This window comes from Triturus cristatus, chromosome 12, assembly GCF_964204655.1.
Source record: "Triturus cristatus chromosome 12, aTriCri1.1, whole genome shotgun sequence".
Taxonomy (NCBI): Eukaryota; Metazoa; Chordata; class Amphibia; order Caudata; family Salamandridae; genus Triturus; species Triturus cristatus.
In genome coordinates, this window is record NC_140595.1 from 820607638 (window position 1) to 820635528 (window position 27891).

Below are 27891 nucleotides of genomic sequence, written 5' to 3' on the forward strand. Positions count from 1 at the left end.
CTTCTGTGGGTAAAGGTAGAGGATATGAGAATGCGGGGGCAGAGAGAGACGCAAACATGCTACTTAATGGAGTGTATTTTGGTCAGCTAGGAAGTGCCCGTGCAAAATTGCTGGCCCGATGACATCAGTACTGCAGAGCATTGATAAATCATTGAAAGAACTGTTGGTGCAGGCACAGTACAAGCCATCTGGTCTGCCCGTGGAGATGGGATCTCACCCTTGCCTCTCAGAGACTGCTGCTATGAAATCAATTGCCAAGGGGAATACAAATGACGAAGGAACATCCTTGCTGTAGATGCCTCACCACAGAGCATAGTGGATTGTTTTTCCCATCATTATAGTATAAATACTTTCCTGCTATCTACTGTCAATACTGCTCCAACTGAAATGGATGGAAATAGTACTCCATACCTTGCAGCTTCCCCCAAAATGTACTCCATACTTTAGTAGTTCTGAATAAAGTACCTCCTCTGCACCCAGCCCAAATTAAAACTACCTCATAGCTGAAGATCAAGGCAATTCATTGGTATGTTCCGCTCTCAGAAGCATCAAAGAAAATACCCTGGCAAGTGAAATCATAGGCGTTCGAAGGGTATACTGGGTGGGTAAAAATCCTAAAATGGAAAGTGGCGACTGTGTCGTAATTAATTTCCGGGACCCAAAACTGGTGGAGTTTAGTTTACAGAAACTTGGCGGTCTGCAGAAACTTCTGAAAAGGATCTATCCAGGCCCTCTAGGCTACTTTTATAAACTAAGGTGCACTGACCCTGTCACTCACTCAATGAATAACCCACGAAACAATAGCATTTTCACCGTGTCCACTCAAAATCGCTCTGCCACTCTTGAAGACATCGATTGAGTGGCTAGTTCTGTTGCTATAGCTATGTGGAAAATGTTTGCAATGAAGACATGCCAAACACTACAGTCAATTCAATTCGATTCAGCTTTATTCAGTTTAAAAATTACAACCATACGAGCATTCTAAAACAGTTATCACTTAAGAAGTAAAATAGTCAATATAATTAAATAACACATATACATGACAAGAGATTTGTCATAAAAGTAATTTGTAAATCAATTAAAATAGTGCATTGATTTTACAGTACATAGGATAGGTTACAGTGCATTTTTCGTAGAAGTCTTTGATGGAGATCAGTAAGAATTACTAGATTAAATTACAAATAATAATAAATTTAAATATATATGTTATGGCCTATGAGTATTTAGAGTAAAGTGCATCAGTCTATACTTAGACCTATGTTTTTTCATACATTACTATACTAGAACTTATATTTTTTCATACATTAGGGACTCAAGATGTGAATTACCGTTTCTTCTTTTCATCGCCATTTGTACAAAAATTACCATTACATTGCATACCTTTTTATATTCTGAACTGCGCAAATATTTAAAAGCGGGTTTATAAAAATACAATTTACCTTCTATGAATCGAGGTCGTAAAACGTGTTTCCTGATATCTCTGTAAAAATTACGGAAGGGGATACAGTGCAATGTTTACTGTGGTGACTTTCCGTCACAAGGGCAGCTTGGAATATTGCGATTCCATTTACCCATATAGGGAAATGCAATCAAATGATGAAGAATACCCATATTGTTGTGTGCCCAACATAAGTGGTCCTTCACAGTATGTCTTAGTCATCGGCTTTGAGGATGCTGCTATATCTCTTAATGCTTCTCTTGCTCCTACAAGCCAAAGTTTTAGCTCCCTTTAATATAGTGTTGAATAGCCATAGGATCTTTAAAATCAACATTCACGTCACACTCCTTTAAGTGTTTGCAAACATACTGCAACCAAGGACTCTTTTTATGATGTTCGAGAGCAAGGCAATCCATTATGATTTCCTGGGTAAATTTAGTACCATCCTTGCTCCAGATCCCACGCCAAACAGTAAGACCTGCTGCACTAATATAATCGGTAATGTAAGAGACTGACAATTACTTGTGAACAACATATAAAGGGGATGAATTGGGGACTGCTAATAACTTCCTTAAAAATATATTTTCCTGGGTCTGTAATACAGAGTGATTAGCCAACCCCCATAATGCTGCGCCATAGCAAGTACCTGTGAGACATTTACTCTTATACAGGGTCAGGATTTCCCCAATTGGCTTGTTCCTCATTTTTTTGGGGAGAATCTGATGATGGCTTCAATTGACCGTGAAAAGTTTAGTTTACAAAGGTCAATATGTGCTCCCCAGTGCCCCTCCGATTTAAAAAGTTGGCCCAGGTACAAGAAAGAACGGATCTTAGCAACTGGCACACCGCCAACATGATGAATTCGACTTTTTGTTTTCCCTTTTCTGCATGTCAATGTGAATATTTTTTTAAGATTAAGTTTTAAGTTTTCTATTAAGATTTGGAGCACGTTTGCTGTTCTAGAAAGCAAAACTGCATCATCCACATACAAAAGGACTGGTGTAGGGCGTTTACCAACTCTAGGGGCATCAGCGTTCAGCTTTTGCAGGCGTTTATCAACGTCATTAATATAGAGCGAAAATAAATGGGGTGCGAGGACACAGCTTTGCCTTATGCCACGAGTAACTCTAAAGCGGGGGGTGCATTCACCTTTAGGACCATAGCGGACTCTTGAGGTTTAATAGATCATATATTTGCGATAGATAAGTAATAATCTCAGAAGGGCCTCCCATGACCGTTCGAGTCTGCCACAATTTTGCATGATTGACTAGGTCAAATGCACTTATTAGATCTACAAAACATAGATGCAGATGACCCCCTTTAGAGAGCGTATATTTCCCAATCAGCAGTTTGAGATTGACGCACTGCTCGATGGTCCCTATATCCTTCCTGAATCCATATTGGGTTTCAGTGAGTGCTTTGTTGTCACCTACCCAAGTTTTTAATCTCTTTACACCTAGGCGTCAGACTGGATCCAGGAAGTTTTTTCGTCAGCAGTACCTCTACGTGTTGGAAGGTGGCATCGGTCGGCTCCACGTCCGTCGTCGGCGTCGTGGTCGCCGGGATGACGTCTTGGCAGCTACTTAGACGCCGCCCTCGCGAGCTGACGTCAGTTCTGTACACAACTTTCCGCACCAGAAACGCAGAGCCATGCAAGACACTGACCATTGGGGCACAAAACTAGGGCCCTGAAAGATAATGACGGAGGTTGTGGGACAGTAGGTTCCACTTGACGTCAGATGGCATGTACTATGTGTATCAGGGGAACAAACGTTGACTAAATACCAAAAAATATGGCTACTAGTGGCTGCAATGGTTGTCAAAAGAAATATTGCCAGAGCATGGGGGTCTGCGCAAGCACCAATGGCAACACTATGGAAACGGGATATGGACTGGTGGTCTGCTGAAGAAAAGACAGTATATGAAAGTAGGGGTTGTCCCAAGAAATGGGGAAAAAATGTGGCAGCAGTGGGAGTCCTACAGGGGCAACTTGGAGATGCCTGATAGTTAGAAGAGGGTGGGGGTGGCGGGTCAGATAGGTGAAGGACTGAGACCCTGATTGTAGCATGATGTTTGTCAGGTACAATTATTGATTGTAGTGGGTGTAGTACTGAACTGAAGATATATAAAGCATGTAACTCATGATGATGCTGTATTTTGAAACTGATGAGTGTTTAATAAAAAGAATAAAAAAATGTAAAAAACTGAAGCCCTGAAAGGATGTCCTTAACCCTAGAAATCAGTTTGCAGAACGGGGAGGAGGGTTGGGACGGTAAGGAATCTATAACTAAGTAATGTTTCTTACAGATATATCGTTACCGAAGGTATGTAACTTGTTCATCTGAAAGAAACACTTTAGTTATAGATTCCTTACCTTAGAATAGATACCCAAGCAATACCAACCCTGGAGGTGGGTCTGCGAACCAAGATCACACCAGAAAGTCCTGGAGAACAGAACGGCCAAAGAAGCCGTCTCTCCGGACTTGACTGTCCAGGCAGTAGTGCTTGGTGAACGTGTGCAACGATGCCCTCGTAGCCACCTGACAGATGCCGTTCAGAGGAACGCCCCATTCCAGAGCAGTTGTGGCTGCTGTCGCCCTGGTGGAATGGACGCGCAGCCCCACTGGAGGCTCCTTCTTAGCAAGAGAATAACATGTTTTGATACACAAGATGACCCATCGGGAGATAGTCCGCTTGTGTATGGCCCGATCTTTCTTGGCACCCACGTATCCAACAAAGAGCTGGTCATCCACCCGGAACTGTTTGGTGCTATCCAGGTAGGAGGAAAGCGCCCGTTTTGGGTCCACACAGTGGATGCTCTCTTCCTCTTTCGAAGGATGCGGGGCGGAAAGAAGGTGGGCAAAGTGATGGTCTGCCCGATGTGAAAGGAAGTGACGACTTTGGGAAAGAAGGATGGACGAGTCCGGAGGACAACTTTGTCCGGATGCACAGAGAAAAGGAGGCTTAGAAGAAAGTGCCTGGAGCTCACTCACTCGTCTGGCAGAAGTGATGGCCACAAGAAATGCAGTTTTATGAATTAATGAATGATGACATTTATAAAGCGCTGGCATTCACTCCAGTGGAGCATCTTGGCGCTAGGAACGGGTAAGCTGAGTGTCAAAGAGTGTGGTCTCTAAAGACGCCGTGGTCAGATCAAGGATAGGGCCAAACTATCTGGAATTGTGACGATCCAAGTTTTCAGTTTTTTCTTAACCATGGACTCCATCTGTATAAGTCTCAGTTGGTGGGTAAATAGTTCCAGGCTTTTGTCCCCAATACCGCGATAGATTTTCCTCCTCTGGACATTAAACGGAAATGGGGGGGTACTAGTAGATTTTCATTGGAAGATCTCAAATTACGTGTAGGTACATAGGCTTTCAATCTGGTCCTGAGTTATTTGGGGCCACTTTGTTTTACAGTTCTGAAGGTTATCACTAGGATTTTAAAGAGAATTCTCTTGTGTATTGGTAGCCAGAGAAGGATTTGGAGGGCATCAGAGGCAGATGACCCCTTTGGTAAATTAAGTACCATTCGGGCTGCTGCATGTTGTACAGTCTGTAACTTTTTCAGAGTACTTTTCTTCACTCCTGCATAGAGACTGTTACAATAATCTAGCCGTGATAGTATCAAAGTCACTGCCACAGACTTGCGAGCTGTGGCTGGAAGAAGGTCAAAGAATTTCTTCAGAGTTTTTATCCAATGAAAACAAGTTCCTGCTGCCGATAGAGCCTGCCGATGAAAGGAGAGGGAGGTGTCAAACGGACTCCTAGGTTTTTGGCAGTGTCAACTGTATTAGGGGGTGAGACTACGTCTGTTGGCCACCACATTTTGGGTGAGAAGATATTATATTTTCCCAGCAACAGAATCTCCGTCTTTTGGTTGTTACACTTAAGGTGATTGGACTTCATCCATTCGAAGACTGCGGAGAGACATTGTTGTAAGTTTTCTTCTGCTGCTGTGGAATCTTTATCCAGGGTAAGGATGAGCTGTGTATCATCAGCGTAAGACACAGTCTCAATGTCAAAAGATGATACTAGGTCAAACAGGGGCACCATATATATATTGAAAAGTGTAGGGCTCAGAATTGAGCCCTGAGGCTCACCTGAAAGCAGCTGCTTCTCTGTTGAAGTATAATTGCAGAGTGTTACTGATTGTCTTCTGTTTTCCAGGAATGATGTTAGCCAAGCCAATGCTTTCTGTGAAACCCCTGCACTTTTTAACTGTTTACCCAGAGCGGCATGGGAAACAGTATCAAATGCGGCTGAGAGATCCAACAGAATCAGCACCGCCATCTTTCCTTGATCTAGTGCGAATTTTAGCATCTCCGCAGTAGCGTTGAATATCCGGCCCTGAAACCTGATTGCCTGGAGTGTAACACGTTGTTTAAAAGGAGAAAATCATTCAGTTGCTTATTTACAAGTTGCTCCGTGTGGAGTGAGAAGCCTCAAAGGACAGTTGTGAAGTGGTTCAAAGGGAGCGCACATGAAATAGGTTAAAACCAAGTTCAAGTCCCACTGAGGCATAACAGAGGGAATAAGAGGAAAGAGATGAATTATGCCCTTTAAGAAACAATTTACAACCGGCTGAGAGATAGCCCTTGATAGTGGCCAGGGCAGAGCCCTGCTGGGCCAAAGAAAGAAGAAACAAGAGAACCTCAGAAAGAGGGGCAGAGGGGGGATCCACAGCCTTTGCTGTGCACTATGCCACAAATTTGTTCCACTGGCAGGCGTATACCGTCTTAGTGGAGGGACGCCTGGCTGCCAGAATGACATCACAGACTTCGGGAGGCAGGTCGAAAGAACTCAACTGCCGCCGCTCAATCTCCACGCAAGGAGGTGAAGTCTGGACAGGTTCGGGTGGAGGACTGTCCCCAGTTGCTGAGACAGAAGATCCTCCCGAAGAGGCAGACGGGGCAGAGGATCGATAGCCATGTTGAGCAGCTCGGGGTACCAGACTCTTCGTGCCCAATCCGGAGCCGCAAGAATGACTTGGGCCCGCTCGCGCTTGATCTTCTTCAGCACTCTGGGGAGAAGTGGTATAGGTAGAAAGGCATACAACAGACCGCAACTCCACTCGCGACGAAAAGCGTTGCCTAGCGAGTGCCGCCTTGGAAATTCCAACGTGCACAATTTCTGACATTTCACGTTCTCTTCGGTGGCGAATAGATCTAACCAAGGCTCTCCCCACAGTCGAAAGAGACCTTGTACCACCTCCGAGTGAAGACGCCATTCGTGATCCATCATGCACCTGCGGCTGAGTTTGTCGGCTCTGGCGTTCAGGGAACCTGCAAGGTGTTGAACCACCAGGGATATGCCCTGATGTGGCAGTCATGTCCAGAGGCACAGGGCATCTTGACATAGGGTTCACGACCCCACCCCGCCCTGTTTGTTGCAGTACCATATGGCGGTGGTGTTGTTCATGAACACCTGCACTACTCTTTCCAGGACAGAGGGAAGGAATGCCTTGAGTGCAAGACGAATCGCTCGGCGCTCCAAAAGGTTGATATGGAGCTCGGACTCCGCCAGAGACCAGAGGCCTCTGATCTCCGACTCTCCCATGTGGCCGCCCTATCCCAGAGGGATGCGTCTGTCACCACTGTATGTTCTGGTTGGGGAAGGGAGTGGGACCTGCAGTTGACCCAATCCTGGTTTGTGAGCCACCACTGCAGTTGTCGAGCAGTGTCCTCCGCGATCTGAACGCAGTCAGACAGATTCCCCTGATGCTGTGCCCACTGGAACTTCAGGTCCCACTGCAGAGCCCGTATATGCCATCTGGCATGATCGACTAGCAGGATGCCATGAGGCCCAGCAGCCTCAGGGTCATTCTGACCGAAACCCGGGATAGAGGCTGAAAGATTGGAATCATAGCCCGAATATCCCATACTGTTTGGGAGGATAGACCCGAAACCGTGCACTGTCCAGAACCGCTCCGATGAAGAGGAGCTTCTGAGAGGGATCCAGGTGTGACTTCGGCACATTGATTGAGAACCCCAGTGAATGCAGGAGGTCTGCCGTAGTCTGGAGGTGGGAGGCGACTGCCTGGGACGAGCCTTCCTTCATATCCAGTCGTCGAGATAGGGGAAGACTGAAACCCCTGATCTGCGTAGATGCGCTGCGACCACCGCCATCACTTTCGTGAACACCCGAGGGGTGCGGGTAGGGCTAAAGGGGAGCACGGTAAACTGAAAATGCTCGTGCCCTACCGTGAACCGCAGGTAACGCCGGTAGGACGGGGATGTGAAAATAAGCATCCTGCAAATCCAATGCTACCATCCAGTCTTGCGGGTCGAGGGCAGACAAGACCAGAGCAGGCGTCAACATCTTGAACTTCTCCTTCCGGAGGAAGCAGTTGACATTCCAGAAACCAGAAAGTAGTGGGAATAACAACCACAACCTACTTCTCGGACAGGAACGTGCTCGATGCCTCCCTTGGCCAAGAGAGCCGTAACTTCCTGCTGGAGAAGGACCAGATGATCCTTCTGTGGTATCGTGGTGGCATGGCTGGAGGGGTAGTCTCGAAAGGGAGGGAGTAGCCCCTTCGGACTATTTGTAAAACTCGCCTATCCGACCTGATGGTGCACCAGTGGGGGAGGTGATGGCGTATCCTGCCGCCCACTGGCATTTGATGGGCCTGAAATGTCGGACCAGGAAGGTTTGGAGGCTGCTGCAGAGGGGTGGGTGGGGGGGGGGGTGGTTAGTGGACTGGCCCCCGGAACCACTGCGGTTGTTCCCACGTCCCCAGCCACACGAAGGTTGGGTAACTTGCTGCGGCCTTGAGTGGGACGTAGCGGGCACCCCTTCCGTAGCCACAAAAGGGACGAAAAGCAGACTGTGTGGGGCGGGTGGAGAGGCCCAAGGACTTGGCCATAGCCCGTGAGCCCTTGAAGCGCTCTAGAACATTGTCTGTTTTGTCGCCAAAAAGGCGACGGCCATCAAAGGGCATGTCCATCAAGGTGTTCTGGACAGCCCCTGAAAAACCAGTCGACCTCATCCAGGCATAACGGCGAAGCGCTACTGATGTGGAATTGGTTCTGCCCAGCCTTAGAGAGCTCTGTCCGGGTCTCCTCCGGACATGAGACAGCACCTGCGCCACCGATTCCCACACCGAGTGAGAATAACGGCCCAAGAGACATGTGGTGTTTACGGACCGCAGTCCTAAGCTGGCGGAATAGATGGTGCAGCTTCTTGGATTCCCTTTCCGGGGGTGCGGTAGGGAAGGAGCTTTTGAAAGTGGAGGCTTGGACCACCAAGCTCTCCGGGGTAGGGTGTTGAGAAAGGAAAGTGGAGTCACCCGCGGCCGGGTGGTGGCATCGGGCTATCATCCTATCCACGGGAGCCACACTGTTGGGCCTGGACTAAGTGCCCAAAAGGATGTCAGTAAGGGCCTCGTTGAACGGAAGTAGAGGCACCGAAGAGCTCACCGCCGGCTGAAGCACCTGTGTCAGGAGGTTAGTCCTGACTGCCACAGTAAGGAGTTCGAGGTTGAGAGCCTCGGCTTCCCTACGCATCACCACTGCGTACAAAGCTCCCTCCTCCGTGGCCACGGTAGGAGACAACATGCCAAGGTCAGGGGAGGTGTCCAGACCCCTGGCATCACCCAGTTCCGCTCTCCAGTCCTGTCCAGATTCTACCTGATCAGCTAAAGGGTCTCCTGACCCCTCCCAGTCCTCCTCCTCATCCTCTGGGTGCCAATCTGGCTGAAAAGGGACCCCGAGAGCGAGCAGGGTACAAAAACCCCTCTCTGTGCCGGATCCGGCATCGGGCGACGTCGGTCCGGCTCCAGGTCCAAGTCGGGATGGAGGCCGGGGTTGACGCCAGTGCCGGAGGAAGCAGCGCCGGTGGAGGCGTAATGAGGTCAACCGGCGCGATCCGGATCCAGGCCTGGATCCTAGGGGGGCCTGCGGCGCCGGGCCGGAGCCGTCGGCGGAGAAGGCCTAGGCATGCTGGCAGCGAAGAAGGCATGCCGGCGGGTCCGGGCTGCCCAAAGATGGCATGCATCGCCTAGTAGGATGTACGAAGCTCAGCGGGAGTCGCCCCAGGTCCCGGAAAAGGAGGGAAGCGCGAAGTCGACTCTTCGGGCTCCGCACACGGAGCAGCAGGAGGGGCACCAACCGCATCCCTCGCTGGATCGGCCGACCGATGAGGAGAAGTCGAAGAGCGATGATACTTCTTCAACTTCTTCTTATGCTTCGACTTACCTGACCCAGAGTGCGAAGAGTTTGATGACTTGGACAAATGGTGGTGGCTCCCCGACTGGTCCCTAGAACTCCCTCGCGACCGGGACCTCGAATGGCGCGGAGCCGACTGCCGGCGCACAAGCAGCTTTCGGGACCGCTCCCGCAAAGCCTTCGGCGCCATCGACCGGCAGTCAAAGCACAACTTGGGGTCATGGTCGCGCTCCAAGCAAAAGGGGCACGCGCGGATCATTCACCAACATCAGTCGGTTACAGGAACCGCAGGCCTTGAAGCTGGGCATCCCTCATGCACCAGGAGTTAAAGACTCAAAAAAGAAGTCAAAAAGTGACTGGAGGTACCGCTCTTCCTGGATCTGTGCTGGCTGTCACGCAAAAAGAAAGAACTGACGTTTTGCGCGTGAGGGCGGCGACTAAGTAGCTGCTCCAACGTCATCCTGGCGACACGACGCCAATGACGGACGCAGAGCCGACCGAAGCCACCTTCCGACGTGCAGAGGTACTGCTGACGAAAAACTTTCCGGATCCAGTCTGACGCCTGGGGGTAATTCTAAGGTAAGGGATGTATAACTAACGTGCTTCTTTCAGATATAAAAGTTAATCAATAATATGCACTGTTGTCCTGTAGTGCAAAGAGAAGAAACTGAAAAAACTATAAATTAGTATAGACTTTCTTTAAAATCAAGGGAGATGTGACTTAAACTAATCCAACGAGGCCTCCTTTTGCTCTTCCATTCTGCGAAGAGACAGCTTGGGTAGAACCCATTTTAAAACTATCAATATAGAATGGTTCAGTATGCCAAGTCTCTTGTAAGAGAATTATTGAACAATTTTTAAACAGGTTACTTCTTACCCCAGCCACATTCCATGAAATGACAGTCGGGTTTTCATATGAAAGGTTTCGATTTGGATTAAATCTATAAGTAGTGGACTTGCTAAGATACCTTGATTGATAACAGGCAATTGTTATACCTCCTCTGGTAGTCAATCAAGATCACTACAGCTTCTAAGGGGTAAGAATCTATTGGTCAAGAGTAAAGGGATATGCTGACCTATGGGGAGAGATCTATTGTTAATATAAAATGATCGCTCAATAGCAGGAATGTAAAAATGTCCTAATGGGACTGCTATAATAGTGACATTCTATTGGTTCGGTGGACTTGCATACATATAGGAAAGTTCATTAAGTAATGCTCTTACCACCTCAGGGCAGCGTAAAGTTACAACGATACAATCTCCTTGACAAAGCTTTGTCATGTTACCAACCCAGTTGGCTCATCTCATAATGATAATATTTTGAAAGAGAAAGTTGGTACTACAATTTGGGTTCTTAGTAAACCAATGTACAACCTTATTTTTCAAATCCACCCAGGACTCTATAGCCTTATCTGTCAGCTTCAGATTTTTAAAAAAAAAACAATTACTTAGGGCGTAGCCTGTGGGGGTAAAGATAATGTGTCCTTTTAAGTCTTCATTGGCCATTAATGTATGGCATTCAGCCCCATAATTCTTATTACTGGATGACCTTCCAGCTACATACGTATTAGGCAGATCCAAGAGTTGTGCATGCGTAATAGGAGTCTTTTTCGTTTGTTGTGGAGGCAACATTTGGATATTATTTGTTGTTACAGGTAAAGGATGCCCTATGGCAGTCATGATCAGGGGCTTTGCTAGGGGGTTGCACTGGAGCTTATGTTGGAAGGAGATAGATCTGTAACCATCTTTACTAACCAGGTGACATCGTACTTAACTGAATTTTATTTCAGCCATAAGTCTCCTTTCGATGGTATCAATTTTACCGTGTAATTTTTAAAAAAGGGTTTCCAAACTTTGTGCGTAATTCGTAGTTAAAGCCTCCCCAGTCCCAGATGGAAGTTTTTTTTTTCTTTCCAGTTTTGCTTTTGATGGCTGTGCACTAGATGTAGTTACAGTTATTGCATCCTGTTGTTTAATCTTCTTTGCAGGGTGTGGGATATCATATCAGTACCATTTGACAAAACAGATATCTCTAGTGGCAAAGTCGAGACACATTGGCCTTTTTTAATAAGATCCTGACTCACTGGACTGTTCCTTCTACTCTTATCAATATTGGGTATGTTCAGACCCATCTCAATTGATACCATGTCAGTTCTAGTTTCAATTAGGGCTGCATTTAATGCTGTCTTAGTAGCAGCAAGACGCTACTCGGCATGCACAATTTCGTTATCAATCAAACCCATAGCATTTTTCAAATAATTTGTTATTCGGACGTTGGTACTCACAGGCTTTCCTCTGCCATTTGAGGGCAGTGTTAGCTTCCGTTTTCCCATTCCTGTGAAAGCTATTCCAATATAGTGTTTATATTAAAATAAAGCTAGGAAGTCGCTCTTCTTACCATCAGATCCTTTAAAAAATATCAAGGAGGGTGGTCTAGCCCAGCAGCGGACGGGCGCAGACGGGCCCGGTCTTCGCCAGTGCACGTCTCGCACTGGGTTTTAGGAATACCCCTTACATCTGAAAACATCCCTGAGCTCCTCCCTCGCAGCGAGGGGGTTGTAGCCAACATCATGACTAGGTTTCATGATGCAAGGAGGATTCCCCATGGTGAAGCATGACACCTTTGGTGTTTGAGGGAAACTGTCCTTGTAAGTCAGTTTATTTCCCTGCTTTGACGTTACTTAGTCTCTTCAGACCTGAGGGCTCTGTGTATATGGAGTGTTCCTTAGTAATCACCATTTTTCTTTCTTGCCTTGCTAATCTATCTGCAGGCCTAAGGCTTCTGATATGATTTTGGGCTCTGGGTCTCAACTTAAGTGCTTTGTGAAGATCCACTAGTGCTTGAGAGCAATTTTTACCAAACCACTTGGGTGAAGGAGATGGTTTTTGGGAGATTTGACAAGTGAGGAGCTCCTTTATGGAAATTAAAATACTGCTAAATGCTACCACGGTTTGATTGTCCTTGAAAGGTGAGTTTAAGCATAAACAGATCTCCTTATAAGAGAACACTATTTTGGGCAGCAATTTAATGGGGTCAATAGTCTCCCATTTTAAAATATAGCCGTGTTTCCTGGCTAATATTGGTTTGGGTGTGTATTTAGAGCCCAGGTTTTTGGCAGAATACCAGTTAAACGTGGAATATAAAAAAGAGAGATCGCTAAATTCAGACTGTACGACCTCAAAATCCTTAAAGTTTCTACTTGAGGACATGGGGAACAAGATAAAGTCAATACATGAATAACCCCCTGACCGATGAAATGTTGCAGCTGTTAGCCCCCTAATAGGGCATATTGGTTGGCGATTTCCAGGTCCCAAGCCATCAACAAACTATTTAGAACATTGCCATTGTTATGGTGATTAAAATGAGTCAAAGAATGGCCCTTTTCATCAATGACCCCACATATGTTAGGGTCAGTGTGGTTACAAAAATATGGGTGTTAAAATCCCTGGCTCATATAATAAATGGCAGTCTGGTGTAATGAGTAAGTAAACCCTCCATTATGTGTCCCAGTTCTTCTACTAATTCTGCTGGATTTATAAAATTATCATTATAAAAATGTATTAACAGTAAGTCAGGATTTTTCCGTCCCCCAACTACTATAATGTGGAAGTAGATGGAGCTGTTAAAGAATTCTATTTTATCAAACGAAAGAATGTTAGCAATGAATGTTATTAGGCCCCCTTTTGCCCTGCCTGCAATAGAGGGAGTGGCTGGCGTAAAGATGGAGCGATAGCCATTTAAAAAGATAGGTTTCTGTGCCCATGTCTCCTGCAAACAAATAATACTGGTTTCTCTCAGATCTGATTACCACACCAAGCTGCCTTTTTCCTTTTTAAAGCCAGCAATTTTCCATGAGATGAGCGAAATTGTTCCTTCATCAGACTGGGATAAGGCTCCCCCCTAGAAACGATAGATGGTTGACTTAGTCGATCATGTGAGACCTGAATGGTAGCAGGCGAACCACCCATACTGACAGAGCCTCCTGCCGTGGGTTGTATTTCCTCGGCCCCAAACTCCAAGGTAATGAGTGGAGCCAGTGGATTAAGAGGGGGCTGAGTCAGTCACAGCTGTCCAAATCCTCAAGTGCGGCATATCTGTTTCCATACAGTGGGTTAGCTGGGAATTGCAAATTAGGTTATTAGCTGCCTGGGGTCTTACATTATTAGTAATGATTTTAAGTTTGGGTGGTGGTTTGTAAACAAATCCCAATGGGACTGTAAAAATTTGAGAGTGTATGAAGGGTGCTCTTGGTAGTTGATATAAGTGCCTCACTAGCAAACGATTGTCAAAGTTAAGAACAATGCAGTGATTGTTAATTAATTTTGGCGCTTGGCCTACCCAGGGTATTATCCTGGCCATTATCACGTGATTTTAAATTAGATGGCCTATATTAGTGGCATTAGATAACCAATGATTACAAAAGGTGTTCCTATAGTTCCTCAGAAATGGAATGAAGTCGAACAAGAAGAAGAAGGCTAAATCCAACCTAGTACACCATGTGGAGATCCATATGTTGGATTTTAATGCCCTCACACACCCTTTCAGGTGTCATGCTTCATCATATGGGCTGCTCCTCGTCGGGCCGGCGGTGCAATGCCCAACGGGCTCCTTAAAAAGGGGCACTGTAGCGGAGATCTTCTATCCAACTGCCGTATGGTGAAGAGCGGGTGTGGGGCCAGGATAATGTAGATGTATATTAGTGTGGTTAAAATAAGGTCAGGAGTGTGTGAGGGCATTAAAATCCAACATATGGATCTCCACATGGTGTACTAGGTTGGATTTAGCCTTCTTCTTCTTGTTCGACTTCATTCCATTTCTGAGGAACTATAGGAACACCTTTTGTAATCATTGTACTAGGGGCCCCCGTTGCTACTGGACCTCCGATTCCTTCGTGAATGGAAAAGGCCTCTTCTGTCCCTCCTTTTTGTATTCCATTAGATAACCAATGTCAAGCCTTCGCCATCAGTTGAGTAGTAGATTCATTCTGAGAAACTTGGAGCGGTGGAACGTTTACCATAATGAGTTCTAAAGGACATGCCACAGGTGGTAGGTTCAGGGTAAAGGGGTCACTACTCTTCGAGGTGTCAGGGGAATGCGTACTGAGTATGTTGGTGTTTGGGTTAGGGACTATAGGGGCTATACACACACTGGGATTGGTGGCTGCAAGATCCGCCTGAAGTAGGCCTCTATTGGAGCCAAAGGAAGCTACCTTTGGCTGCGTTATGACTGGGGGGGGGGGGGGGTCTCTGTAAGGTCAGAGTTTGCTGTGGCAAGATTTCCATTTACTTGACCCTGGAGCACGTTATAGCTTGTTGCACCGTTATTCGGAAGTGCATATCCTGATACTACCAGTGCCCCCGACCCAAACTGTGGCTCATGTTGTGTCTTCAAATTCTTTGCCACTAGATCGGCGAGAGTTCGTTCAATAATATCTAAACGAACGACTGGGTGGAGGCCATACAGAGCTCCAGAGAAATAGCGGTTAGGGCACGGTTCCGCCTAGTTCAGCTCCGGATTCTCCATCGCTCCTATGTCAGGACAGTGCAGTATTGCATTGGCTATTGTGGGCCTGACAAGTGCTTGCAGGGATGTAACGAGACTGGGATGTTCTTTCACATCCTGTGGGCTTGTCCTCTGATATAAAGGTACTGGGAAGCTATTGCGCAGGTCATGTCCGAGGTGGTGGACTCCATGGTCCCAGTGGACATCAGGTGGTTGATCCTGGGAGTGACAGGGGAGGTAACTGGCTTGCGTTGGCAGGTGTGGTGGCAAAACGAAATATGGCCAGACTTTGGGGGCCTGGGGGGTGCCATCGAAAGAGGGCTGGAAAAAGGATCTTGACTGGTGTCACTGGGCAGAACACGCCGTGTATCAGAGTAGAGGGTGCCAACGTAAATGGGAAAAGATCTGGGAGGCATGGATGGCATACGGGGGGTGGATTTATTGACCGATTGAGGGGTATTGCCCACTACGTACGGTGCGGGGGGGCTCTGGGGTAAACCGGGAGTGCCATGGACTATTAGAAAACTAAGGGAACTGTACAGTATGGATAATGCTTTATAGCCGTTTGACTGACCCACTGCTATGTATATTGTCTCATTGAATGGAAAGCATTTATTTTTGTTAATAAAAAGATGTTTAAACAAAAAAAACAGTATCTAAACGAGTGATAATTGGGTCTATTAATTTTTGGAGGTTTGCTTCAACATCCTGCCAGCTGCAGATCAGGCTGGATTGGTTCGATTGGGGTGTCGGGGTGCTTGGTTTGTCCTGCATGGGGTTGCTCTTTCTTGGTTTTTTAGCTGTGAAGACTTAAGCAGCTCTGGGTGGGCCTCTTTTCCTTTTGGCAGTGGGAACAACTGCCTCAGATGTTGACAGGGTCACAGCAATGGGGCCGGAGAGGGCGCCGAAGTAGGAGAAGGCTCGCATACAGTGATCTCGTCAGCTTCGGGAGGTATAGCGGCTCGGCTAGGGAGGTGTGAAGGATCAGTTAAAAGCCCCCCGTCTCCCAGAGACAACCTCCTTTCAGCGTTCGCTATTTCTTTATCCAGGGCGGGAGTGGCTTTCGCAAAAAAAGTATCAAGTGCGGTTCTCGTTACCTTCTCTGAAGCTGGCTGGGTCACTTTCTTCTTCCCCATTCTCCAGATATTCGAGAGGCAGGACGTAAGAGAGGGGCCCAGCCCAGCCTCCTCCCGGCTCTGATAGGCGCAGGACGGACCGCCCTTGGGCTTTGCCCGGGCGCGTCCTGCGCCACGGGGCTGCTAAGTGCTGGGACGGTCTTGTCGGTAAATAAATACTCATAAGCTTCTATCACAACAATTTTGTCAATAGTAAAACACACATTACTGGTTCCCTCTACTCTGCTCTAGATGTGATCCTAACAGATATAAATGGGGATTATGTTATTATATGGGGAGGGGATTTCAACCTAAGATTATGCCCCATCTCTGATGATAGGGTCTGTGGAGAAGGGAAGCCTGACTCCGGCAACTTTTCACACTTTGACCACATTTTGTGTGGCGATACTGTGAACAGGATTCTAAAAATCTATAACCTTATAATTAGCAATGACCTAGCTGCTTTGAAACAGGTAACACAGGTAGAAGAAAGGGGTCTGTGATCGATGTTGTTGTACTACCCAAAGCTTGGGCAGGGAAGGTGTCTAAGTTCCAGATTTTAGAGAGTCATCTGAGTGATCATAATCCACTTGTGTTAGGCCTTGTCCTGGGTCCCCTATGGCGCGTAATAATAAGATGACTTGCCCGATTAAGTGTACAAGAAATAGGGGGGTTTGTCGCAAGTGGAGAAACATCGACACACAGTGTGTTTCTAGCCCAGCTCCTGGAATCAGATGGATCATGTTAAGCCATATCTTAGCATTCAACCTGAATCGAATATTGCATTATGGGCTTTTGATGAAATCTGTAAAAGGGTTTCTGTGCAACTATCATCATCCAACATCCATTGGGGTTCAAGACAAAATAAATGGTTGGATAAGTCAGTCACATGGGCACTTAGGGCCATATGTAGGTACCTAAATACCGGTCGGTAACGGCCGAAAATCGGTAAATATCCCGTTACCGACCGGTATTTAGGCAATTGAGATGTAGGTGGCTGGATTGCAGGATTCGGTAATTTACCGAATCGGAATTTTAAGAAATCGGTAAAATACCGATTCGGTAAATTACCGAATCCTGAAATCCTATGTAGGGGGCACTCAAGTGAGTGCATTTTTGGTTTCTGGATTCGTTATTTACCACCGAATACAAGTTGATGGTAAATGACGAATACCTTTCAAAAAGCAATATTGTGCTTTTTGAAAAGTGCCATGTGGCAGACATACATGCCCTTAGGGCATGTATGTGCGCCACATGTGCACACATGCACGATTCAGGGGTGCAACAGGGTGTCAATGTGACACCCTGCCACCCATGTATATGCACCCCCTATTACCGATTCGGTATTTCCCGATTCGGTAATAGTAAATGGCTTCCCATTCATTCCTATGGGCCTCCAGGCCCATAGGAATGAATTGGAAGGGATGCATTATTACCGATTCGGTAAATACCGATTCATAAATACCGAATATTACCGATTCGGTAATAATTACCGAATGTTTACCTACATTCTATTTACCGATTCATAAATACCGAATCGGTAAAATTCGGTATTTATGAATCGGTAAATAACAAATATCTACATATGGGCCTTAGTTTTCTCAAACAAGCCCTTAGAAGCTCACCTAGGTCCCAACAGAAATAAGGAAGTGTCTGAAGCTTTACAAAGAAGCCATCAAATTAAAGAAGGAAGAGGTCAAAGGGAGGCTAGGGACCAGTTGCCAGCTGCTTTCGCAACAAACAATACGACGTAATTCTGGAATGTAGTTAATGCCCCTTTCTTTTGAAATAGCTCTTCTGCCAGCATAGATACGACCATCCATGAGCATTTTTGGGTGGATCATTTTGCTAAATTGTATGACACTTATGAGCAGGATTACTCTGAATACAATGCCATAAAGGAGGTGCCAAACTCTGAGCTCAAGGGAGAATTTACAATCTCCCTTGGAGGCATCATTTCTGCCTTGAAAAGATGCCTTAGTGACAAAGCACCGGGACTGGATGGGGTCCCAGTTGACAACTTCAAAGACAATACAGCATTATGGGCCCCAATACTGATGAATGTATTCCGAAGTGCTGTTTGTGTCGGTTCACCCAAATCCTGGTCTAGGGCAATCATTGTACCAGTTTTTAACAAGCATTTACAATGCAATAGGTCTCGCAATAGCGAGATTTTGACCTATTGGCAATGTAAAAGGCAATGCTTTTTATAATATTAAGAGGCATTGTAATTTACAATACAAATAGGTCAAACTTTAGCGAAGCAAGACCTACTGTATAGTAGAGCGCGGTGTCCTTGAAAAGGGCGCCGCACTCACCAATAAAAAAACAAGTATTTGCAATGTAATAGGTCTCGCATTTACGCGAGTTTAAGCTATTGCCATTGTAAATGACAATGTCTATTATTTTAGTTTTGTTGCTTGAAACATAAATAAGAGGCATTGTCATTTACAATGCCAATAGCTTAAACTTGTGTAAATGCGAGACCTATTGCATTGCAAATGCTTGTTTAAGTTTAAAACTGAGCGCAGACCCACTTCAAGGACACCGCGCTCAGTTTCCTTTTAAATTTGTTTTTTTACTTTAACACTGAGCGCGGTGTCCTTGAAGCGACGCTGCGCTCAGTTTTAAAGTAAAAAAAAAAAGAAAGAAACCGAGCACGGTGTCCTTGAAGCGACGCTGCACTCAGTTTTAAAGTTAAAATAAATAAATAAACAAACAGAGCACGGTGTCCCTGAAGCGGGCCCCGCGCTCATTATGAAAGTAAAAAATAAAATAAAAAATTAAACAGAACGTGGTGTCCCAGATGTGGACCCCGCGCTCAACATGAAAGTTAGATACAATTTAAATTTAAAATGATCGCGGTGTCCCTAAAGCGGGCGCAGCACTCATTATGCAAATACCCCAAAAAGTAGCCGCCATTGTCACCATCAGTGCTAATAACAAAAATAGTGCTCACCCCCTAGATAAAGAACAAGATGTAATGAGCCCAGTAAAAGGTCCAGTTGTTATGGGCGGCAACAAATGGAGACAAGGCGGGACTAACAAGCCCATTTACGAATAAGAAGCCACCATTTAAGAAGGAAAATTACACAAACCCAATGACAAATATGGGCGGAGAGTGGGCGGGGCTGCTAGTGCATACCCTAATACAGCATGCCTTGCGGAGCGAGTAGTGTATGTGCGCTGCGGCTAGGCTCGACCTAAATACTCAATATTCAGAATATTGTGAGATATAAAATAACACTTGCCCCCAACCACCACCCTCTCTTTCAGAGGAGAGGCAGCCGAGAGAAAAGGCAGGGAGAGATACAAAAAGGCATGAGAGCGGGGAAGAGGGGAGGCTAAATAGGCGAGAAAAAGAGAGGGCAATACGGGCGGAGCGATGAGCGCGGGATAAAATAAGGGAAGTGATGGAGCTGTTAGAGGATAGCGAAGAAGATAAGTCGAAAAGAAGAGGCAGCTGCAGGTATAAGGGAGATCAAGCATTTGCAATGCAATCGGTCTCGCGTTTGGGATCTTATATATATTTAGCTATGCAGAAGATTAGCCTGGGTGCTGAAACATCTACTGTTCTTTAAAATAGAGGTAAAGTAAGCCCCAAACTGCATGACACGCCAGGTATGGGAACATATTGACTTTCAGCGGGAAATGGTATAGTCCAAAGCTTTGTTTTTAATATAAAAACAGGGCCTTCGGTGGTAATATCACTGAAAATACTAGATTTGAAAAAAATATTGTCCATGGGTGCTCATGGAAGACAATTTCTATGGACTGAAATCTAGAGAATGCTAAAGTGATTGTGGTATTTTACTGACCTCTGCTGGTCATTTTCTATAAAGAAAGTTAAATAGAGGCAGTTGCCAGAAAAGACAAAAAAGAAAGTCTCTCAGCAGAAAGCAATTCTGGTATTTTACTGACCTCTGCTGGTCGTTGTCTATCAAGACAGTTAAATAGAGGCAGTTGAACAGAAAAAAAGTCCCTAAGCGGAAGCAGAAAATCCTAGGGCTGATATCCAGAGCCTATATAGTACATACATATACAAGTATATCATGAGTATATACTAAAGTATATACAAGAGGTCTCTAGTGCTCGACCTAAAAGAACAAGTTACTTACCTTCGGTAACGATGTATCTGTAAGAAACATTAGTTAGTTAGATTCCTCACCTTAGAATATCCCCAGGCGTCAGACTGGATCCGGAAGATTTTTCGTCAGCAATACCCCTTGCGCGTCGCTAGGCGTCGTCTGCGGCTCCGCGTCCGTCGTCGTGCGCCGGAATGACGTCGTCGGAGTACTTAGACGCAGCCCTCGCGCGCTGACGTCAGTTCTTGTACATAGCCTTCCGCGCCAGGAACGCAGAGCCATGCAAAGACCGACACTGGTGCCAAAAATAAAATCTAGGGGCCTGAAAAGGAGAACCTTAACCCTAGATGTCAGTTCGCAGAACGGGGAGGATGGGTGGGTCGGTGAGGAATCCAACTAACTAATGTTTCTTACAGATACATCGTTACCGAAGGTAAGTAACTTGTTCATCTGAAAGAAACACGTTAGTTAGATTCCTCACCTTAGAATAGATACCCAAGCAATACCATCCCCGGTGGTGGGTCTGCGAACCAAGATCACACCAGAAAGTCCTGGAGGACAGAACGGCCAAAGAAGCCATCCCTCCGGACTTGGCTGTCAAGGCAATAATGCCTGGCAAACGTGTGTAGCGAAGCCCACGTCGCCGCCTGACAGATGTCCTGCAAAGGGACACCCCGTCCCAAAGCAGTAGTAGCCGCTGTGGCCCGAGTAGAATGGGCGCGCAGCCCAACAGGAGGGTCCTTTTTTGCCAAGGAGTAACAAATTTTGATGCACAAAACGACCCACCGAGAGATGGTCCGTTTGTGCACAGCTTTCCCCTTCTTAGCACCCACGTATCCAACGAAAAGTTGGTCGTCCACCCGGAACTGCTTTGTGCGGTCCAAATAAAAGGAGAGCGCACGTTTTGGGTCCAGACGGTGGAGCCTCTCTTCCTCTTTGGAAGGATGCGGAGGCGGAAAGAAGGTGGGCAAGGTGACAGACTGCCCAAGATGAAATGGAGTCACCACTTTCGGAAGAAAGGAGGGACGAGGCCGAAGGACAACCTTGTCCGGATGAACAGACAGAAAAGGAGGCTTTGAAGATAAAGCCTGGAGCTCACTCACCCGTCTAGCCGAGGTGATGGCTACCAGAAAAGCAGTCTTAAGAGTCAGAAGACGAAGAGGACAATTGTGAAGAGGCTCGAAGGGAGCGCACATCAGGAATGTCAAGACAAGATTCAAGTCCCACTGAGGCATTACAAAAGGGACAGGAGGGAACGTGTGAGTAATGCCTTTTAGAAAGCGTGTAACTACAGGGGACTTGAAAAGAGAAGGCTGATCAGGAAGCTGCAAGAAGGCAGAGATGGCAGCAAGATAACCTTTCAGAGTGCCCAGGGCGGAGCCCTGCCGGGCCAAAGAAAGAAGAAAGAGGAGAACCTCAGAAAGAGGGGCAGAAAGGGGATCCACAGCCTTTGCTGTGCACCATGCCACAAATTTGTTCCACCGGCAGGCGTATACCGTCTTTGTGGAGGGACGCCTGGCTGCCAGAATGATATCACAGACTTCAGGAGGCAAGTCAAATGGCATCAACTGCTGCCGCTCAATCTCCACGCATGGAGGTGGAGGCTGGACAGGTTCGGGTGGAGGACCGTCCCCTGCTGCTGCGACAGAAGATCCTCCCGAAGGTGCAGACGTATCGGAGGATCGGTCAGCATACTGAGTAGCTCGGGATACCAGTACCTTCGTGCCCAATCCGGAGCCACCAAGATAACTTGGGCCCGGTCGTGCCTGATCTTCTTCAGCACTCTGGGCAGAAGTGGTATAGGCGGAAAGGCGTACAACAGACCGCAACTCCACTCGTGACGAAAAGCGTCGCTGAGCGAGTGCCGCCTTGGAAATTCCAACGCGCAGAACTGCTGACATTGCGCGTTCTCTTCGGTGGCGAATAGATCTAACCAAGGCTCTCCCCACTGCTGAAAGAGACCTTGCGCCACTTCGGAGTTCAGACGCCATTCGTGATCCATCATGCACCGGCGGCTGAGTTCGTCTGCTCTGGCGTTCAGAGAGCCCGCCAGATGTTGAATCACCAGGGTTACGCCCTGGTGTTCCAGCCATGTCCAGAGGCGCAGAGCCTCCTGACAAAGGGTCCACGACCCCACCCCGCCCTGTTTGTTGCAATACCACATGGCGGTGGTGTTGTCCGTGAACACCTGCACGACACTTCCCCTGACAGAGGGAAGGAAGGCTTTCAGTGCAAGTCGGATCGCTCTCAACTCCAACAGGTTGATGTGGAGACGAGACTCCGCCGGAGACCAGAGGCCTCTGATCTCCGCCTCTCCCATATGGCCACCCCATCCCAGGAGGGACGCATCCGTCACTACGACATGCTCCGGTTGGGGAAGGGAGAGGGTCTTGCCCTTGACCCAATCGCGGTCCGTGAGCCACCACTGCAACTGCTGTGCAGTGCCCTCCAAGATCAAGACATGGTCGGACAGGTTGCCGTGATGCTGGGCCCACTGAAACTTCAGGTCCCACTGCAGAGCCCGCATGCGCCGCCTGGCGTGATGCACTAGTAGGATGCAGGAGGCCATCAGCCCCAGAAGCCGCAACACTAGCCTGACCGAGACCCAGGATAGAGGCCGAAAGATGGAAATCAGGGCCTGTATATCCCGGACCCGCTGTTCCGGTGGATGGACCCGGAACTGCGCGGAATCGAGAACCGCTCCGATGAAGAGGAGCTTTTGAGAGGGGCTCAGGTGTGACTTCGGCACGTTGATGGAAAATCCCAGCAAATGCAGGAGATCCGCCGTAGTCTGGAGGTGGGAGACGACTGTCTGGGGCGAGCCCGCCTTCAACAACCAGTCGTCGAGATAGGGGAAGACTGGGACCCCTGATCTGCGCAGATGAGCTGCGACCACCGCCATCACTTTCGTGAACACCCGAGGGGCACTGGTGAGGCCGAAGGGGAGCACGGTAAACTGAAAGTGCTCTTGGCCCACCGTGAACCGCAGGTAACGCCGGTGGGCCAGCAGGACGGGAATGTGGAAATATGCGTCCTGCAAGTCCAACGCTACCATCCAGTCTCCAGGGTCTAGGGCAGCTAGAACCTGAGCCAAAGTTAACATCTTGAACCTTTCCTTCCGGAGGAAGGCATTGACGTTCCGGAGGTCCAAGATAGGGCGTAGGCCCCCTTTGCCCTTCTTGGGAACCAGAAAGTAGTGGGAATAACAACCACGACCTACTTCTGGGCTCGGAACGTGCTCGACGGCCCCCTTGGCCAAGAGGGCCGAAACTTCCTCGTGGAGAAGATTCAAATGATCCCCCGAGATACGGTGGTGCTGCGGTGGCATGGCTGGAGGGGTCGTCTCAAAGGGGAGGGAGTAGCCCCTTCGGACGATTTGCAGCACCCACCTGTCCGATGTGATGGACCGCCAGTGGAGCAGGTGATGGCGAACTCTGCCGCCCACTGGCGTGGAATGGGCCTGAAAGCTCGGACTAGGAAGGTTTTGAGGCGGATGCTGCCGGGGTGGATGTGGGCTGACCTCGTCGTCCTCCAGAACCGCCTCGGCGGAAACCACGTCCGCGACCGCGCGCAGGTTGATTCTGCGGCTGGTGGCTAGGCGCACGTGAGGAGGCACCCCTTCCTTGGCCACGAAAGGGGCGAAAGGCGGAAGTTTGCGACCGCGGGGCCGAGAGGCCCAAGGACTTGGCCGTAGCCCGGGAGTCCTTAAAGCGATTCAGCGCACTGTCCGCTTTCTCGCCAAAAAGGCGAGTGCCATCAAAGGGCATGTCCATGAGAGAGCTCTGGACATCACCCGAAAATGACGTGGACCGCAGCCAGGCGTGACGTCTAAGCGCCACTGAGGTAGAAATCGCCCTACCCAGCGAGTCCGTGGTGTCAAGCCCACATCGTATAGCATGTCGCGCGGCATCCCTCCCATCGGCCAGAGCCTGGGTAAGTAGTGTCCGGACCTCCTCCGGACACAGGGGCAGCGCGTCCTCCACCGCATCCCACAGAGAGTGGGAATAACGGTCCAAGAGACAAGCGGTGTTCAAAGACCGCAGGCCCAAACTAAGGGAGGAGAACAGCTTCTTGCCAAACTGCTCTAGTCTCTTGGAATCCCGGTCAGGCGGGGCGGTCGGGAAAGAGGATTGGGAGGTGGAGGCCTGGATAACCAGGCTCTCAGGGGTAGGGTGTTGGGACAGAAAACTGGGGTCGCCCGGAGCAGGGCGGTGGCGCCTGGCGACGTTCCTGTCCACAGGAGTAACTGTGGAGGGCTTGGACCAGGTGCCCTGTAGAACGTCAGTGAGGGCCTCATTGAATGGCAGCAGAGGCTCAGTGGAGCTTGCTGCAGACTGAAGCACCTCAGTGAGGACGTCCGTCCTCACAGCCACGGCAGGTAGCTCGAGCCCAAGGGCTGCGGCCGCCTTGCGCAGCACCACAGAGAAAGCAGCACCCTCCTCCGAAGCCACAGTTGGAGGAGAGATGAATCCAGTGTCTGGCGAGGTATCCAGGCCACTGGCCTCCCCCAGTTCATCTGCCCAGTCCTGGGACAGTTGGGCCTGAGCGGCCATAGGATCCTCGGATCCCTCCCAGTAGTCCCCATCATCCGACTCCTGGTGTAGAGGAGAAAGTAACGGAGCCGGGCGGTAGACAAAATGTGTCTCTAGCGGCGCCGATCGCGGCGTCCATCGACGCCGTACCGGCGCCGGGCCCGGAGTGGGACTGAACCGGGGCTCGACGTCGAACGGAGTCGACGTCGGCGTCGGGGGTGGTACCGGTGTCGACGCCGGCGGAGGAGGCGTGACGAGGTTGACCGGCATCGACGGGGACTCGAGAACGGGTCCCACGGGCGCTTGCGGCGTCGAGGCCAGAGCCGTCAACGGCGCCGGGGCCGGAGCCACCGGCAGGCAATGCAGCCCAGTCGGGTCCGCGGGGCCCGACGGCGCACCAGCGGGCGCCGACGGCAGAGCAAGCTTCCTCATGGCCGAGAGGAAGGCACTGACTTCCGCCGGCGTCGCATCAGTCCCAGGGACCGGAGGGTATGGGGACGTGAGCGGCGCCTGCGGCTCCGCCGGAGCCGCGGGGGTGGAACCACCCTGACCCTCGGCCGAGTCGCGCGACCGGCGAGGGGAGTCCGAAGAGCGGTGTCGCCTCTTGGACTTCTTGGAATGCTTCGACTTACCCGAAGACTTGGATCCCGACGACCGATGGTGATGTCGGCTGCGGAGCCGAGTGGCGAATCTCGAGAAGCTTACGGGACCGCTCCCGTCTAGCCTTCGAGGTCAGGGCCTTGCAGTCCGAGCACGACTCCGCGTCGTGATCGAGGCCCGAGCAGTAAAGGCACCGGCGGTGATGGTCCGTAACCGACATCAATCGGTTACAGTCCGTACAGGCTTTAAACCCAGGCATCCTACCGGCACCGGTGTCGAGACACGATCAAAAAGGATCAAAAAAGTTAGTCAAAAATTGACTAAAGGGGTAGCTCTCCCGGATCTGCGCTTACTGGCGCGGAAAAAAGAAGAACTGACGTCAGCGCGCGAGGGCGGCGTCTAAGTACTCCGACGACGTCATTCCGGCGCACGAATCCGACGACGGACGCGGAGCCGCAGACGACGCCTAGCGACGCGCAAGGGGTATTGCTGACGAAAAATCTTCCGGATCCAGTCTGACGCCTGGGGATATTCTAAGGTGAGGAATCTAACTAACGTGTTTCTTTCAGATAAGGGGGGTGCACAGATGCTGCAAAAATAGGAGGAACAAGAGTAGGGTAGACTCTGAGAAGAGAGGGGCCGGGATGAGAAGCAGAGAGACAAGGGAAGGAGAGAGTGGGGTACAGAGGAGGAAGAGAAAGGGCGGGAGACATCTTGTAAGAAACAGAGAGAGGGACATGGAGGGAAAAGGACATGGAGAGGGGAGACAGACAAGGACTGACGAGAGGAGACAGTGAGAGAGGAGCAAGACAGGAAGAGCCAGGAAGAACAAAGAGATAGAGAAAAGGGAACAGATAACCTGAAAGCACAGAACGAAAAGGAAAGACTGTCCGGGAGGAGAGACGGCTGCATTGGTGGCAACTTTGTGGGTGTTGCCGTCATTCACAAGGAGCCGGATATCAGTGCACAATCTGGGGCATTTTCTTTTCCGATTCTACAATTGTAAGATGCCTCAAGCCCAGCGCTGCCACCCACCAAGACTCCGTATCTACCACTCACCCCCAGCACAGAAGAGCCTACATCCGTCACAGCTGTCTTCGTGAACTCCTTTACCATGACTACCAACCTGAATAACTTTCTGTCAAATCCCTGGCATCGTAATGGAAGTTGTGCCAGATGCCGTGACACTCCTGGGCTCTCTGCTCATCTCTGTTACCCCCAGGGATTTAACATGGCACTGTGTTGATTCTTATTTGTTTAAAGGACTAGGTACCCACGTCTACCACGCTAAGACATACCGAGCCTAGACCTGCCACCCTAAAGGAATCTGCACGGTGCCAACCTAATGGAATAAGTGATCATTGCGTCAATGGTACATGGTTGGGCTACATGGACTCCTAGATCCTCAGCCTATCACTGTCACCCTTAGGACCCCCGTGATTATCTCTGCCTACTACTGCCAATTTAAAGGACACGGTGCTCACTGCCACTGAAAAAAAGAGCTGCCATCTGACTGCAGCCTCCGTGTCTGGCGAGGGGTACACTGATGTGCCTTTTTGCAAACCAAAAGGGACCTGGGGAGCAGTAAAGCGAGGAACCGAATCCTGATTGATGGGCCGTGAGTGAAAGGCCTGCCAATCACCTCACACCGAGGCAATTTCACCCACCTCTATTCTGAATCCGACTGTGCAGACTCCAGCCACGAGACGGACTCTTCCTGCCTCAGGGACAAACTCAGAGGGATCTAGATGCAGAGTGCGGTGTCTGTGAAGTGGGCGCTGCGCTCACCAATAAAGTAAACAAGTGCGTGCGGCAGCAGGTGGAGGGGAGAGAGGTGGGGGGCCTGCGTCGGTTTCCCTTGCTGCTCGCTCCCGCAAGGGAATCGCCAAACGTGCACGCGTTGCCATTGAAAGCAATGCAACGCGTGCACGTTTTTGGCAGAAGAAGGGAATCGATGGCTAAAGGTCTTTTTCCTATGCAGTGCATGCGCGCTACGTAGGCGAGACCTAAAAAGAATGAAACAGAGCGCCGTGTCCCTGAAATGGGCATCCCGCACAACATTAAAGTTAAAAAAAAAGAGACAGAGCGCGGTGTCCATGAAGCGGGCGCCGCGCTTAACATTATAGTTTTAAAAAAAAATTCAACCGATCGCGGTATCCCTAAAGCGGGTGCAGCGCTCAGCATGCAAATTGTTAATTTTTTTTAAAAAAAGGTGAAAGAACACGTGTTCATGAAGTGGACACAGCGTTCTTCTAAAATGTGGTAATAATTTAAAAGCTTGGCAATTGTGCAGTGGGGTAGGGGGCAGCTGCTTTAAAAGTTAGACTGGCATAGCGCTGTATACCCCCCTCACTCTGAGTACCTTCAATCTGCACATTTTAATAAGATTTACTCCACTGTTATATGAAGTGCTTTCACTTGGCAAAATTGAGCAACATGCAATGACAAATC

General features: G+C 48.8%; 1 long non-coding RNA gene across 1 annotated transcript in view; it reads right to left on the bottom strand.

Moving 5' to 3' along the window:
• Positions 1–16236, bottom strand: part of LOC146782983 (uncharacterized) — a 55540-nt gene extending 39304 nt beyond the window's left edge. Inside the window, exon 1 of the long non-coding RNA XR_014972111.1 lies at positions 16206–16236. This is a non-coding gene — a long non-coding RNA (uncharacterized LOC146782983). The remainder of the gene's footprint in view (positions 1–16205) is intronic.
• Positions 16237–27891: the final 11655 nt, after the last annotated feature.